At 45.8% G+C, this 13657-nt stretch overlaps 1 protein-coding gene across 1 annotated transcript in view; it reads left to right on the top strand.

The window, feature by feature from the left end:
• Positions 1-11650: 11650 nt before the first annotated feature.
• The window catches only part of pln2 (phospholamban 2), an 8285-nt gene continuing 6278 nt past the window's right edge, over positions 11651-13657 (top strand). The window contains exon 1 of the mRNA XM_008292387.1: positions 11651-11751. The gene's annotated coding sequence lies outside the window, so the exon portion shown is untranslated. The remainder of the gene's footprint in view (positions 11752-13657) is intronic.

The raw sequence follows: 13657 nt of genomic DNA, 5'->3' as shown, positions 1-13657 counted from the left end.
TGTTTTGTAAAGCTGGGAGGCTACGTTTAGCAAACAAAATGCACGGCTCTAGCTGCTAAAACCTCCAGCAGGTCCACAAGAAAGTTTCTCATGTTGTCGATTTGTTGCTGCAAGGAACCTCGGATAGCGTTAGCTCCTTAGCATGCGCCCTCCAGTGTCCGGTATGGGTCCATGCAGGCCACAGAAACTGTGTGAAGCCACCTTTTTGCTGCTCTCTGATCACAAACTGAGGAACTGCTGCTGCTGAGCGCTTCAGGGTGGTTCATATAAAAAGATATGCAGATTAAAAACTGAGACGCTGGCTGCTGCATCAACGACATGCTTCTGCACACTCGCCGTGCATTTGTTCCAGCAGCAGCAGCGGCACAAAGACATGGACAGTGATGCTCGCAGTACCTGCACTTCACCACCAGGCGGCGCCGTTAACGCACACGAGCATGGAGTCCAGAGAGATGGCACTACAATGGAATATCACTTGTGAGGTCTTGTGTGAGTCGCCCCATGAGCTGGAAGTGAACGGCGTCGCCTCCCCTAATGACAAATCACTTCGATGGAAACTCGTCCCGTTTCTACGGTGACGTGTGATCGAGTCGTGAATCGATGACTAATCCTGAGCTGCCGTCTCGTCGTGGTTTGGAAACGAGGGGATTTTCTCTCATTTATATTTAGGTTCACACATTCAAATGGTCAAAAATGCCCCTGATGCAGGTTTTGTGTTTTGTTCTTTGTCTGTAGTTTAACCGTCTGGACCCTAAAACACACTCAGGGGTTGTTTCTGTTTTAAAAATTGAAAAATTAGAGCATTTACCAGAGACACGTCCATGTCAGCGACATTAATTCACTTCAAATCATTACTTTTAATCAAAGTGAAGGTATTTTACACGTCAGTTCTGGAGACAAATACTAAAACATGTCGTATGTAGAGTCACAGCTTTATTTATTTTATCTCTTTTTTTTGATGAACCCACAGTCGATAAAAATGGGACAGGAGCAAACAAATGACCCAGAAACTACCTGGAGATCAGACGGTTACCATCATAAACCAGTGACAGAATATCAACAAGAACCTCACCTCATTTACCGACACTAGTGATTATTTCACGACTGAGCAGCTTGTGTTCGTAAAGGTTGTTCGCATCTTATCGAACAATAAAAAAAAGAATTACGAGTATTAATTATCATGTAGATGTAAACCTTTGAATGTTATTAATCTAAATTATTTGTGATTTCTATTAAAACAGCTGAATAATACAACATAAATTTAAACATCAGGGCCTCAAAACTCATGATTAATAAGTTATATATTATTATTATTATTATTTCTGAATGACTGCAATTTTAAAAACTATTTGGTTTTCAATTTTGGGACTTTCCTCTAAATGCATTCTTCTTGTAGAGACGTCACCGTACAACAGTGTGCAGACAAATGACCCTCGGCAGGTAAAGGGATGAAAAAAAACTCATCAATTAATCGATAACGAGGCAGCAACAGGGATGACAAAACTCCATCGTGATCCACCGTGAGAGGCAAAAACGTTGGGAAGGAGCTGCAATGTTAATGGACTCGACACACTCTGGACTCTGGACTAGTCACACGTGTTCATAGCCTCCAGTTAACGAAGGAAAACAACACTGAGGTAAGCTGAAACTGACAAAAATAATAATAAAGATTTAATTAAAATCATTAAGAAACAATTTTTTTTTTAAAACAGCGTGATGGGACCTGTGAGCTAGTATTTAGTTGAACAATCACTGCTCATCAGCAAAGGGCTCTCATTTTATTTTATTTAAATTATTCTTTTCGACCACAATTCAAAGGCAACGTCTCGTTTCACTCAATTATAATTTAGCAAATTTTTGTTTATTATTACTTTTTCCAGTTTCTGGTTATTTGAGTGATTATTGTGAGTTTTGTCGTTTCTTTAATGGATGGGTTTGAACACATCTGAGGAGGACTGTGCTGGTCATGCAGTCCTGAGTCGTCCCCCATCAGTCGGCTTCACGACCCTTCACACCTCGATTCGTTTGAGCTTTTGGGTCACGAGCTGATCGGAGGTGAAACGTCTTCAAGAACCCAAGAACAGAGGTCCAGTGGAAGCTTCTCGGGTTCCTGTGGCGACTCAGAACCTACATGACAGCAGCAGAGCAGACGTTGGTTATCTGTGAGCTCAGATGCTGTGATGGAGGACTTCACGGTGCTCCAGTGACGGACACAGATGACCCTGTTCTGTTAAATGGGCCTTTATAAATAGAGCAGTTATTTTTCCACTGCTCCGGTCCAACTCGCCCGTACATCAGGCAGCACACAAACCCGCCCCACACCACGGCAGCCAGTCGCAGCCCTCCGACACAAACAGCCAACCAGAGCCCGCCTCGTCGCCGTATCAGAACGCTCCGAACAACCGCAGCCAATCAGGCGCCTCGCCTGGACTGCGTCAAACTAAACGGTTCTGGATCATCTGGGGTTTGTGGCGAACGTCTGTCCTTCAACCGGAGAGCGTTTAAGGGCTCCTCAAGTCTGACAGGTTCTGATCCGAAGACCTTTAAAGCCCGCATTGCCTCGACTGTTTCTACGGCGCTGTATACGATCAGTTACTATGGAAACTGTGTACTGACTGGCGCTGATCCAGAATGTGTGCATATAGTCAGATTTATGCATCCCCGTCCATTAAAGAAAACTCACAGTAATCACTCAAATAACCAGAAACTGGACAAAGTAATAATAAATAAAAATTTGCTAAATTATAATTTAGTGAAATAAGATGTTGCTTTTGAATCATAGCTGAAAAGGATAATTAAAAAAAAAAAAAAAAGGAAAAATTAGAGCACTTTGCTGAGGAGAAAATTTTATTTCTTATTACTTTTGTCAATTTTAACTGATTTCAGTGACTGAAGCTGTTTTTTGTTTTTGTTTTTTTCTGGTATGAATACACATGAGGACGACTGCACTGGTCCAAACTCACAATATTTACATTTTCAGGAAGTGTTGTCTCGTCTCTGATCACAACAGGAGTTTAGACACTAGAAATAAAAACCCCACATTAGAACCAATGTCCACCAACATTTTTGATGGCAGATTAAATCCGTTTTAGGTCTTTGGATGGTTCTCATGCTGGAATATTGGTCGTCTTCCAGCTCCTGCAGACTGGGAGTCGTCTTATCAGCCGGTATTTTATAAATGTCATCTCCACAACACATTTTCTGCTCATATCGTCACCCTCCCGTCTCCGTTCTTCGCTGCCAGGAAGATGCATCCACTGTAAAGGTTCACAACAAACACACTGGACTCCATCTGAGCAGAACAAATTCATCCTATCTGATCACAGACTGTGCTCTCATGGGCCTTGTTTTATGCTCTTTAGTTTAATGGAGCTAGGTTTTGTTCTGGGACACGTTCTATAGAGAATGACATCTTGCAGCGTCCTCCTCAGTGGCCGAGCTGCACAGAAACTGTTGTTTTTTTACTGATAAGTCCAATAAGTCTGAAGCCCTTTTATTTCAACAGGACCACGACCACTGCAGCCCTGATTAGTGGTACTGTGGCCCGTCCAGTGACAAAACAACCTGCTCAGACTGATCAAACTGTAACAGCTAATTTCTCGCTGACATTTTGACGTGAGGTTGTCTTTTTTGTGTTCTGGTGGACTTCACAGTAAATCACACAGTAAACATCACATCAGCTTTCTAGTCCCATCTTTCACAGCGTTGAAAAGCCACACGAGGTCACAGCCTTTTTCAAGTGCTGAAGACTCGGTCCACACGCTGCCTCCCGCTCCGTCGCTAGGTCGCCGTTTCAACGGGACCCCATCACTTCATTTACACGAACTAAAGACGTCATGGGTGCGTTTAATTTGGAGGTAAGTCCTCCGACAGACAGCAGCTCAGCCTGTTGTCCTCCCGAAGTGGCCTTTGTGGACGGAGAATCTTTTTATAGACGCGATGCGATGACACAACGTGGTGTCGATGGAAACAATGCCCACTGTGCTCTAATGACAGCCGCTGATACGGACATGTAGTTATGCGATTAGCAGCCTGCACCATCTGCAGCGTGTAATCCTCTCTGGACGTCGACGCAGGAGCCGGGTTACCGACACCGCACGACGTGATCGGGGAATGATCTCTGGGTTAAGAGAACGATATGTGTAATTAGGCTTTGCTGCCGTCTTTTCACAACCGAGCTCACAGAACAAAAACAGTTCTTAAACACAAAGTACGGCCAAAGTCTTGGACATTAACGGTTGGCCACCACGACAAACTGTCACTTTAAGCTAAATTAATGCAGAAGTCACAGTTCAGGGCAAACTTTCGCCGAATCAAGCGGAAAACACGACGTCTAAATGTTAGCTTTTGTAAACGCAGTGATGGGAATCCATCGGTTCGGATGACAGACGATTAACATCATCCAATGAGTGGGCCTGAATGGGCTTCGACAGCAACGCGTTGGCTTCTCTTCGGCTGCCAAAATAGCTAGCTCGGTACCGCAGCAAACTTAGAATTGGTGACGTGATGGTTGTCGGGAGAAGTTGTTGTTGCCGCCGAGCTCCGATGCTAACCTTTCAATCTCACTGATTAACTGACAAACTGTAGCTACGTTGCTAACATAGCCCACCGGACGCCATTTAACCGCGAGTGACGTGACAGTTAGCGAGGTTTTGTTCGAGGTTATGTTTTTTATCAACTTGCAAAGACGCTGCTCTGCTCTGCACCAGCTGTGATGCGTACTCTGCTACATGTGCTGCTAAAAGTACTACAAACAATGGAATCGGAGCACGCTCTGCTGGACAAACTATGTAATGACAACCTTTTATTTAATTTTTTTAGCATTGTGTACTTTCATAAGCTTTCATATCAGATGTCTTTACTAATACATCCGTAAAAGGCCTAAAAACTACGACATTTACCACAACAACAACCCAGTGTGGCTTCTTGTAATCAGTTCATTACGACTTTTTTTTTGCTCAGGAAATTGTCTCCATCTTTTAATCTTGTTTACGTGGTTTTCTGCGTCATTTTCAGCTCGGTGTTTTCAGTATTGAGACAGCTTCACTTCACTTCTCTGGATCTCAAAGAGTGTGTTTTGTACAAAACTGTAGCTCTGATATCAGAAAAACAACCAGATCAGAGGCCCCGGTCGACCTGGGTTTCTATTTTCAGAGGAATGACAACTATGTCCAAAAATCCAGTGCACTGGCTCGGTGTTATTTTTAGCGTCCCGGGGCATTCCGAATTCGAGCGATTGTTGCCGGGTATCTCTGGGGAATGCCGTCCTTTGGAGGCGGCGGATTTGAGTGATTATTTTAGCGATGTGTCAGGGGACAGCTCTGATCAGGTGCTGGGGATTTGAGTGGTTTTATTTCGGGAGGCCAGGCAGCATTTGTTTTATGTGGTTTTATCGAGGCGGTGCGATGCACACGCCGGATCAGCGTTACAGTAGCCGGCTGTGGCTCCTCGTGGCCGCCAAGGTGCATCTTTAGACCGGCTTCGAAGCCATTTTAGGTCACATTAGGTGTGTTGGATCTAACATGTTGGGTTTGTGGTGTTTCATTTTTAGACGGTTTAGTGTGTTTGATTTACTCGAGTTGAGGTGTGCAGGCTTTGTGGAGGAGTGGTAACAGGTGGATACCTCAGACTGGGCGTTGTGTTTCTGATATGTGATACGAGAACGACCGACGACGACTGCTCTGGATCTGAAGTGTTTATTTTGGAAATCTGGGAGCGTCAGATGTGTGACTTTCTCTGGTTTTCTCTGGGAGTTTTGGTGGGAAGGATTCAGTGTCTTGCTCGATGATGCAACCTGGATGTACTGCAGGACTTTTCAAGTATTTAGCTTATAAGAACCACTGGTTTGCAATCATAAAGCGTTTAAATCTAAACATCACATCAGGTTTTTAGGAACAAAACATGCAGTCTGCACAGCTAAAGGCCCCTTTGACAACACAAGGTTTTGTTGAACAGATCCCGTTTTATTGGTGTCTTCTGCTCTCAGAAGCACGAACAACAGGAGACACGTATGCAGGTGTGAACTCTAAAGAAAATCCTCCATCTGATTGGTTCATGCAAGAAGCTTCGCTGACCCACGTGATGGCTTTCAGACTTTTTGTTTCACTGGAAGGAACAAGTGTTGAAATATCTGTTGTGCGTAGAGTCGCTCTATGTTTATCCAGCATCGGTAACATCTGTGGAAACACACTGGACATGTTAAGTCCAGCCTGTTTGTTTTTAATGTGTCATCCTGCACATTTTCTCTCCTTCTTCATGGCTGTTCTGTTTCCAAAGAGGTGCAGGACTTTATGTTGCAGAGAAACATGACGTCGAACACGTGAAGAACCTTCGATGTGACGTCGGCTGTCGACCAGTCGGACCGTAAACGTCCTTCCGCTCACGTTCTGCTGTTGCCTCCTGGAACGGGCCTAAACTGTTAAAACAATGTGACCGCCACCAGCCGATTTAATAACTTGAATTCTGCACTTGTCTCGGTTGCAGACATCGACCACGCAAACAGCTCATCAGGACGATGTGATCAGATTACAGCTGCAGCAGCTCCGTAATCACATCAGCTTCAGAACCATCAGGTGTTTGGTCGCCCTGCAGATAGATGGAATCATGATGCACTTCAGCAGAGACTGAACCTGAAGAAGAGGAATGTTTGACCACATCGTCACTGTTTACAACACGGCAGCACATGTAACAGAGCAGACGGTGGTGCGGAGTAAAGTCCAGTGTCGCCTCTGCTACATTTTCCACAGGTGTTCAATCAAACCTGCATTTCCTACGTCTCATTCTGGTGGAATTCTGCTCGGAGAACCTTTAACGCGGCTGGTTTGAGAGGAGTTGTGGGTCGGGACGGTGCTGTGCTTCAAAAAGCCCATATCTGATAAACCCCGCTCTTAGACGGAGGCCTCGGGGGGGAGAAGCCAGTCGCAGGCTTTTCCACATAGCTGGCTATATCTGGAGAACAGAGCGGCAGCAGCAGAAAGAAAAGAGAGAGAATGCGTGTGAAGCTGCCAACAGCAGCAGTAAGTCATCCAGAGCAAACACAGCTGATGGGGTAAACCCTGCCTGCATGCCTGCTCACCCCCAAAACTCCATCCATCCTACAAACAATGCTCATCATTATCTTGAGGAAGGCTTTAATGCCATCCGCCATACTCTAATCAATAACATGCAATACTCCAGCTCCCTGCAGCTTCCTGAGGGAGCGCCGCTAGCCGACGCGTCCTCCTGTTAGTAACAGCTGACATATAGAGACAAACATCTCTGCTTTGTTTAAACACGCCGCCCAGTCGTAATGCGTTTCCTCCCCGACACGTACGGCAGCGCCTTGGCTCCGGTCCGAGGTTCATCGAGGGTTCAGCGATGTCCCGACGTGACCGCCGTGCGAACGCCGTCCGTGGAGGCTAGCGTTTACAGACGAGGTGCGACGTCACAGGAAGAAAGGGATCTGGTGGCGGAAGTTTGGGTCTCTTCAGCGCCAACTCTTCAACTTGTTTCCTAAACATCTCTTGTCTAGGCTAACGTTTACGCTAGCCGTGCGTTCAGACAGGAGCGTTGAAATAAGTCCAATGACGTCGGATTAAACAGTCGGAACCAAATGATTCCATCTCCATGGACTGATTTCTGTACACGTGAGAGACTGAAAACAAAACACCGAATGATTGAACATCGATTGAAACAACGCTGTTGGTCCATCCAGTAGAGTCCAGAGATGTTCCCAGCTGTTCCAGCGGTCGTCTAACTCTTCACTGAGACACTTTAAGCCAGTTTTTGCTTTAACTCTCTGGACACATTCCTCTGATATCATTCTCCCTTTTTCACGTCTACTCTTGGACTCCTGCTGAATGAAAATCGTTGTTTGGCGCAATTAAGGATCAAACAAACACCCAAACTGCACCTCAGAGGGGAGCTATCGCGTCGCTAAAGTCTTGCTGTGCCAGAAAATAAAGGCTGAAAACACGTCAACAGGTTTCTTGATGGCGCCTCCCCTCAACAACACAACATTATAAAAAAGTACAGCATTAACGGTTCTTTTCAACCACAGCCGACAGTTTAGCGGCTCGCGGTGCCTTCGTGACCAAACGCATCTTTCCTGGAAGTCAGAATCTGCAGATCAGCTCCTCATTTGTTGTTTTTTAGGGATGACGAGCACAAAAACCGGGATACAGAACCGAATGCTCAACACATGAATTCATGAGAAAAAAAGCTAAATTTGAAGCACTTTAAAGGCTGACTGGAGTGGGGTCATTAGAACTGGACATGTCTTTTAGGAAGGTTTAGAAGGAAGCGCGCAGAGGAACCGGTGGATCAGAACATCCAGTGTCAATCTGCTGGTTTTGTTTAGTTTGTTGTTGTGTTTAAATGGGAACTCGGAGGTCTGCTGGTCCCTGAGGTCAAACGATTAACCCTCTGGGGAGCGTGACCATCCACTACGAGCTGATGGGAAGTTTTTCCAGCTGGAGGCAACGTCACACGAGGCAAGATGAAGCAGAAGACGCTGCGTGGAAGAGCACCTCTTAGTTCTGGCTGGCAGCAGCAGCAGCGTGGTCGTGTGTTTTCTTTTCTCTGGCCCGCCGAGGTTTTCTGCATCGGCCGAGCTGCTTCTCTGCATCTTGGTCTGAGGTCAGAGCCGTCTGGTATTTCACCATGTAAGGCTGCACAGCTCAACACTCCCGGGACGAGGAGAGAAAAAACAAAAATGGGAAAGCATTTTCTTGGTGGAACAGATTTTATAATTATTTTTCAGCTGGAAACAAAGAGAGAGAGAACGACGAACTCCGGCTTCACACAGCAGCAGAGCAGAGGTGGTCACTTTAAAGCCTCAAACCCCGGAGCCGTGAACAAACTGAGCAAAATGTGACATATTTTACTGATGCGTTATTCGACCGTTAACGGTGAGAGAACCATCCATCAGTTATACGTCTACAAACCCAGTCCACTTTTTAAAACAGTAATCAGGATTTTGTGGCAGGTTTTAAGCTGAAAACTTTGTCGCCATCCGATTCTGCGACGCTCCTCCGCACAAATGGCGAGTGATGAGGAAATGCAAAACTCCGAGCTTTAAATCGTGACGTTTTGTCTTTATTCTACACGCAGCGTTTAAAAAGACACCAAGAAATGAACAGATTCTGCAAGAAAATAAAAAAAATCTGCACCTGAGTGGTAAAACGTGTGCAACAGGTTTCGTAAAATAAAGAAATTCAACTCGTTTTTTGTGATTAAACGGCGCAGAAGGCGTTTTTAAGTGCTTTCTACTTCTGTCTGTGGCTGACTTCATGCTCACAGTGAGTAAAGGTCGTCATTTGATCGGCAGCTTTCAGAAAACACACTTTTTTGTTTTGTTCCTGCTTCATTTTTCCTCACCGTGTGGCTCGTTTTTAACTGCATCATGAAGTCCTGCAGCTCGACAGAAACAGAGCAACCGTGACTGTAAGGAGAGGGAGCTCCATCCATCATCTCCACACCTTAATGCTCACCAGGGTCGCAGGGGGGCTGGAGGTTCACCTGGACAGGTAACCAGTCTATCACAGGGCTACACTTAGAGACAGACAACCAAGCACACTCACATTCACACCTACGGACAATTTACAATCACCAATTAACCTCAGCATGTTTCTGGACTGTGGGAGGAAGCCGGAGAACCCGGAGAGAACCCACGCTGCACGGGGAGAACATGGAGACTCCATGCAGAAAGATCCCGGGTGTCCTCACCGGGACGCCAACCGGCGACCTTCTAGCTGCGAGGCGACGGTGCTAACCACCCGAATGTGGCACAATGACACCACCAAAGTTCTTAGATTATTTATGCAACAGAAGCTGGAGTCCATCTTGTCTCCTGCTGAGAGTTTTTCAGGGTTGACAGACGGACCTGGAAACCGGCTTGTTCGCTCTCCATTCAGAAAACAACGTTCAAACACAGCTTCTTTCCTCCTCCTGCTAACAACATATTTCTCATTATGTAAACCGGCTTGTTCCCGGAGCAGAGGACCCGTCTGGATCGGTGTGATTTAAGACCGCCACAGACGAACCAGCGTTTCCTCGGCAGCTAACAGCAGAAGCAACAACGACGTGACTGACGGCCTGTTTACGAGCACGTTCTCCATACAAGGCAGACGCCACGCTTCCTGGGGGTTTATTTTTACTCTTTCCGGACTTTTTCTGAACCTCTTGTCTCTTTTGATTTCTCCAGCGAGGAGGATGATGTCCAGAACTTCACAACGTCGCGCTGAGATGTTGCTTCCTCCAGGTCGGTCGCTAACGAATCCGTCATCTCAAACGCGACAACGCGAGCGATTTTGGAGGCGGCTGAACTGACGGTCACACGACCCGAGCTGAGATAATGAGGCTATTTGTGAAATGATGCTGCCGCCGCTGCTCCGACAGCATCGGGATCAATTCCCAGGACGCTCACCGGCGTGCTCGTAGCCAGACTGTATATTTAGAGGTGCCATCAGCTGTCGGTGCCGCTGCCAAGTGTGTGTGGATGAAGACAATAGAGGGGTCCAGCTGCGGCGCCGGATTAAACTGTCACCAGTGTTTATAGTCAGAAACAGAACTTCACCGACACGATCTGAACTCGATGAGCGGGAGCTTCTTAAAAAGCTGCTTCTGAACGCGTTTTAATGCCATAAACCACCAAAAAGAGAGAAAGTGAAAATTTCTTTGTTTAAGTCACGATAAAAATCGAAATAAAAAACAATCTTGTGAATTAATTTTGCTTTAACAGAATCAGATTTGGTTTGTTTATGTGTTTTTTAATGACACGTGTAGAATAAAGTGACTTTTATTTGATATTTTTGTTTGTTTTTACCAACAGAACTGTGCCTCATACGCGATACGTTCAGGGACCATCGGAAAGTTGAAAATCTTGTGAATTCATTCTGCTCTGACAGATGGGTTTGTTTGGATTTTTTATAACAAAACATGTAGAATAAAGTGACTTTTACATCATAACTTTGGGTCATTTTTTCCTGAATGAACTTTGCGTCACACGTGATACGTTCAGGGACCATCGGAAAGTTGGAAATCTTATGATTCATTCTGCTTTTACAGATTTTCGCTGAATCTTGTTGAGATTTCTTTGGGGGGAATGAAGTGAGTTTTATTAAATATTTTCGGTCATTTTTTCCCGACAGAACTTTGCGTGATACGTTCAAAGACCATCCTTTTGTCCATTTTTTTTGCGGTTTCTTTTAGAGAAAACAGAGTCTTTCCCGTCAAAATCCAAAAACCAACAACAAGTCCTCCTGAAGCGGCACAAACATGGCCCCCGCTGTAGATCTGAGCGAACCTCACCTAATTGTTGGATAATTATGAGGTGTTTTTGGCAGGTAGTTAACGATATCGTGCACCGCTCCTGGACCCGTTCAGCCGGCGTTTCTTCCATCGGCATCCGGCAGCACAACGTCCATTTCTCTAACAGAAACCAGAGCCTGTCGACGCTCCAGAGTTTCCAGAAATGAAATAAAATCTAAAAGCAGCACATTCTGGCTTTACTGAAGATCCAAACACCTAAAGCTGCTCCCCGTCCTGCCGCTTGGGTTTAAAACGCCCTGATGTGTGGCTTGGCTGCCAGATGCTGCAGGTATAACTCAGCGGGCTGACGCCGGCCCGGTTCTGCCTGTGAGGACGTCCTCCCTCCCTCTGTTTCCCCTCCCTCCCTCCCTCTCCCTCGCTGTGTTTACAGCCGTGCACAGCGCTGCATATCTGACATTTCTCCCTCAAACTCCAACCAGCTCTGCTGCTCGCGTCTGAAAGGTAAGAACCAGCATCCTCTGCTGCTCTGATGGAGACAGCAGCGACCGCTTAGACCAGATAGAGATCAGAACCAGATGGCTGTGAAGGTGCTCGCTGGGCTTTTTAGAGTCAGCTGCTGCACACGAGGAACTTGTTTGACTAGTTGTGTGGTTGGATGAACTGTGGGAGCAGCGTACCGGGAGGTGCTGGTGCTCCGAGCAGACGGATGGAAGCCGGCCTGAGCCTCCCGGAGGGATAAACACTCATCCCCACTTCTTACGCTCCCATCGCCGGCACACGGTTGTTATTTCAGGGCAGCACTTTGCAGCAGCGTGTAGCTGGACATGAAAATCCAGATGAGCAGTAACGTGGGCGTGGAAACTGTTCTTCATGTTTTTCCACAAAGCTTCCCCGGCGACTCGGAGATGTTGCTCCACCATGACCTCTCAAGGACGTAGGACTTTAAAAGATTTAAAAAAAGGGTTTGATCGTCACGAAATCAGCGTTTTATGTTCATTTAATGATCTTGGCGAGATTTCTGGTGAATTAAACCTGAACTCAGATGACACCAGCTGACATCTGAAGCCTCACATCACCTCGATGTGGTCAGAGTACGACAGACGGATTGGCTCCACACAAAAACTTAAAACCGATCTTTTCTGACGTCTGGTCCGACTGTGGCCCAGTTAGATTAATAGGTCAGCACCGGTCGGCTGTGTAACCCACATGTTACCGCTTCACAGCTGCCAGCCGCTTTCTGAGAGGATGTGAGGAAGTTTTTGATCCATTTACGACGACTTTTAAACATTTAAAGTGCAGCACGTCTCTCGTTTAAAGCTGCGGCGACGCCGTCCGACGGCACAAACCGGCCCGTTGTGGAAACACGTTGCCCCGAGCCTGTGATGGTCCCGCGGCGGGCGTTCAGCTCCTGGCAACGGCCGCCGACAACAGCTGATTGTGTTTATAAAAACAGGACGCGCGTCTTTCAGCAGAACAAAAGGAGTAATCTGTGCCCTAACGGCGAGAATCGGCTAAAAATAAAACTGGATTTACGAGCGGGCTTTACGCCGTAAACATGGAAGATGAGCCTAAAAATAAAGAAAACTTTTATTTGTTTTATTGCAGCATCAAGTAAACCCAGTCAGCTGTTCTGGTGTTTTATTATTAGCGTATTTATGTTGTTAACACGACTTTGTGGAGCATTAATGATCCAAGTTAACAACAAAACCATGGATCAGGACTTTTTTTTTTCCCATTTTCTTCGATCAACTGATTAATTGTTCAGCCTATAAAATGTTTATCTTCATAAAGGAGGAAAGAAACCAGAAAACATTCACACTGAGAAGCTGCGATTTAAGCGCTCTGTTAGCTTATAAAATACGTCGTGCAGTTCTGCCCAAACCATCGCGGCCTTCTGGACAGTGATTCACGAAGCTGCCATCCAGAACAAACCCGATGTTCACCGTCGTCAGCAGCAGGTTTAGACTCACGCTAGTTAGCGCGTGTTAGCGTTTAGCTCGCGACGACTTCCTGTTAACTCGTCCGTTCACTTTATTCTCAGTTAAAAAGCTGCTAAACATAAACCATGTGCACCAGGAAGTCTGCACGAAGCCATTAGGAGGTTAAAATTCAAGGACTTTCCAGGTGAACTGGGCTCAAAACCACCAGAAGCTATAAAACCAGAAAGAGTCGTCAGATTATCGGCTTCACGGCAGCCGTCGACAGATTTAATCAGAAACACTTCATTCTGCACGGCCTCATGTAACCTCTGAAGACCCGAGCTCTTGCTTGATGTGCATTTTATAAAGAGACATTTTTAAAAAATTAAATAAATTAAATAAATAAATAAGTATAAAATAAGAATAACATAATAATAAAAACAAATCAACTACCGTGGTAATACAACCCAAAATGTGACGCATGTGGA

Source organism: Stegastes partitus, unplaced genomic scaffold (genome assembly GCF_000690725.1).
Source record: "Stegastes partitus isolate 25-593 unplaced genomic scaffold, Stegastes_partitus-1.0.2 Scaffold807, whole genome shotgun sequence".
NCBI lineage: Eukaryota > Metazoa > Chordata > Actinopteri > Pomacentridae > Stegastes > Stegastes partitus.
The sequence above is the reverse complement of the archived record's forward strand: the minus strand, read 5'-3'. Positions and strand labels throughout refer to the sequence as shown.